This window comes from Adiantum capillus-veneris, chromosome 20 (genome assembly GCF_014529385.1).
Source record: "Adiantum capillus-veneris isolate H3 chromosome 20, ASM1452938v2, whole genome shotgun sequence".
Lineage (NCBI taxonomy): Eukaryota > Viridiplantae > Streptophyta > Polypodiopsida > Polypodiales > Pteridaceae > Adiantum > Adiantum capillus-veneris.
The window spans coordinates 51,463,444-51,467,526 of record NC_140950.1 but is presented as its reverse complement, the minus strand read 5'-3'; positions in this window follow the sequence as shown (position 1 = coordinate 51,467,526).

Sequence of the window (4,083 nt, the reverse complement as noted above, 5' to 3'; positions counted from 1 at the left end):
TAAAGAGTTTGATGACATAAGAAAGATATGCAAAGATTTAGAAGCGTGGATTGAAGAACTCAAAGATTTGGATTATACTTTCAATATCAAGAACACGATCACCAGACTTTCGAATGCTTGAGCAAGGTGACCGATAAGACAATACGTACCAAGATGGCTCAATTGGAGACTTTTGGCGATGCGTACGATAAAGGTAAGTCATCTACCCCTTCTTTGTGATGTTTTATGTCTTTGATACGTCCTTTGAAAGCTTTTGTGATCAAATTTATGCGTAAAAGTTGAGATTTAAAATTGAATTTCTTAATTGATTTGGATAGTATTCATTGCTTCTTATCGTTTAAATTGATTGAGAAACTAAACTTGAAATTAAATCGAGAAGTTAAAAGACCTGTGGACTTAACCAGTGGTAATAATAGTTTCACAAAAGAGTTAGTATAAATTTTTTTTTTGTCTTTGAAGAGTCGGAAGCATAAAGATGATTTCTATATCAATATGCATGATGTTATCATTAGTATCACTTAGATGATTGAAAATTATGTTTTGATTGATTGTTAAGAAAGAAAAATATATCTTTAATCATTTGATGATGATAAGTCACACTCTTCGTGGAAAGAAAGAGATCTAAATCTAGTTATGGCCATGTAATTGATAAGGTGACTTAGATAAGGGTGTGAGACGTTGCTTGTGTTTTTAATGAGATTAAAGAGGAATCTGGGGATAAACAAAAAGAGAAAAATCCAAAATTTGTGGAGGATCTCTTACATGAATTTAAAGATGTGTTTTCGGACAATCTTCCTGGTATACCTCCTCCTAGAGCGGTAGACCACGCCATAGATCTATATCCAGGAGCAACACCTTATTCAAGGGCTCCATACAGGTTCAATATTGATGAGCTTAAAGAGCTCAAGATACAACTTGATGATCTTTTGAAAAAGGGTTTCATTAAACCTAGTGTATCTTCTTGGGGTAGTCCTGTGTTATTCCAAAAGAAAAAGGATGGTACATATAGGTTATGCATTGACTATAGGGGATTAAACAAATAGACCATTAAGAACAAATATCCTCTTCCTCACATAGATGAATTGGTTAGGTAATTAAGTGGTGCCACAATATTTTTGAAGATTGACCTTTGTTCTGGCTACCATCAAATCCGCATTAAGGCCGAGGACATTCCAAAGACTGCTTTTCATACACGTTATGGGCATTATGAATTTACAGTTCTTGCTTTTGGTTTGACTAATGTACCAGCAAATTTCATGTGCTTAATGAATAATATTTTTCACCCGTATCTTGATGACTTCATTCTGGTATTCTTGGATGATATTTTTGTGTATTCTAAGAATGAAGAAGATCATGCATTGCACTTAAAGAAAACATTTGAGGTTTTGCGTGAACATAAATTGTATGCCAAAGCAAGTAAGTGTTCTTTTGCAAAGGATCGGATTGTGTATTTGAGAAGAGTGATTTCTACAGAGGGGATTCACCATGATCTTGAAAAAGTTAAGACTATTGTGGAGTGGCCAACACCTAAGTCATTAAGGTACCTGAGAAAATTTATGGGTCTAGCACAATATGAGAGAGCACACATTAAAGATTTCTCTAAGATAGCAAGTCCTTTGACCGAATGGACCAAGAAAGACAAGGGTTTTGTGTAGACTTCTACCTGTGAGACTGCTTTTGAGACCTTGAAGGCTAAAATAGCGGAAATTTATGTTTTAAAAGTTCCTAAGATGGGAAAACCATTTGTTGTGTCATGTGATGCTAGTGGTGAACAGTTAGGTTGTGTTTTGACACAAGAAGGAAGAGTGGTAGCATATGAGTCTAGGAAATTAAGATGACATGAATTGAACTATGCAACACATGATCTAGAATTGCTTGCTGTTGCTTTAACCAGTTACAGTGGGGTTGGCAACCAAAAAACTCCAACAGGTTAATGATTTTCTCCAAGACCACATGGATATGCTAAAACTTGCTCGTCAGAATGTCTAGCAAGCACAGGATCGGTATAAGAAGGGGAGGAAGTATTTTTACGTATTCCAAAACATTCAAAAAGTTTGAAAACTGGGCCGACACCTAAATTATCTTCCCGATATTGTGGGCCTTTCAAAGTACTCAAGCGAATAGGTGATCGTGCCTACAAATTATTACTACCGTCACATTCTCGCATTCATCCAGTGTTTCATGTAAGCTGTTATGTAAGTGGTTACATGGGGACGACAATGCCATTGACCAACAGGTTTTGGTTGATTTCATTGAACCTACTACCCTACCGCATGAACCTAGACGTGTTCTTGATTATCATGAGTTGTGTACACATCATCAGGTACGTCAATAAGCCTTAATCAAGTGGAAAGAACAACCTGAAGAAGGTTCCACTTGGGAAAACAGTAGTGTTCTTAAGAAGAAGTTTCCCACTTTTGTTTTCGAGGACGAAAACTCTTCTTAAGGGGGGAGTAATGTCAGGACACCGGCAAGGCTGCAGTAGACAAGGGCAGGGCCGGGCTAGGTGGTGTGGAACGGGGAGTCCAACTAGGGCAAAGGGCTCAGGGCTTTGCTATATAATGGGTGGTTGGGTGGTGGACTCTCAGGCTCTAGCTTTCCTTGCCTTGCAAAAATCATGGAGGTTCCATTTAGACTAGAGGTATGCATAAATGACTGGTGCATACTTTGCGTGACAGTAAATTGGATGCACTTTTGTCTAGTCGTACTTGTTCAGGTTCGTGCCATGCATCTTATGCATCAGATTGTTATGCTTTGGTTATGTCTAGCTCACATGATGTTGACGAACCTCAAATGTTTTATGAAGCACAGAATTTAGAAAATTGGATGGCTGCCATCATGCAATCAAAATATGATGCACTTATAGAGAATGACACATGGACTTTATGTAATTTGCCTCCAAGGAAAAATGCCATTGGTATAAAGTGGGTCTACAAGTTGAAATGCGAGCCGAATGGTGAGATTGATCATCATAAGTCTCGACTTGTTGTAAAAGGTTGCATAGGCAAAAGGCATAGATTATGAAGAGACTTTTTCTCCCACTTGTCGTATGACTAGTGTGCATTTTCTACGTGCATTGGCAGCTTATTTTGGTTAGGATGTATTGAAGGGGATCGGAGAGCACCATAAATGGAGAGTGAGAGAGAGAAGGATACACACGACACACAGATATGGGTGGTGAGACTCAAAGAGTGAGCAGCCCCCTATACACTTATGCTATGTTTAAGGTATACAAGTCAGTGGGCGCCTAGACTCTAGGCGACTAGGCAAGGCAGAGGCACCTATACCCCAACAACCTCCCACTTAAAGGCGACTGTGCCTTTAAGCAAGAGAACCTAGTCTAAAGACTACAAAAGGCAAGAGAAAACCGTTCTCAACCGATGACTGACAAGGCGTGTCAGCCACATGCATCTCCTGACTGTCCGCAAAAGACGCATCAACCTGTGGTGCAACCTCAGAGAAAACTAGTTTCTCTAGGTGTCTGCTGGAAGACATATCCTGCACAACTATATCCCCATGCTCACTGTCGAGCATAGAAAGGAATCACTGCATAATCACTGACATCTCAACCTCCTCTGCAATCATCCACTGCAAACATGACCACTCAAACTACTATGACTCACTAGAGCTCTCATGCTCTAACTCCGTATCCATAGACTCTTGCACAACGTCCTCCTGTCGTGACTCACTAGAGAAAGACCGCTCTACCTGTCTATCCTGCATAGAAGTATCTCGCACAACTGACTCTCTGCTTTTCTCAGTGACTAGCAAAGCATGCATGTCTGACTCTGTCACCTCTCTGTGTGACTACTCAAGTCATGCCCCAACTGTGTGCACAACGAGCTCACTACTCTGCACTCCATGCAAAGTACCCTGCAACCCATGAGCAAAAGAGACTCTCCGGGTCTCTCGCTCTTTGCAAGGCTGTAACAAGATTGAGACTCGACCATCTCGCACCAGTACTACATGCAATGGGTACCATGTGCCAACTCTAGCACCTCTCGCAATCACTAGCAAACCCAAATGCAACGCAAAAGATTGCTCAAGTAGCAATACCCAACATCCACTATCCCGTAACTGTCT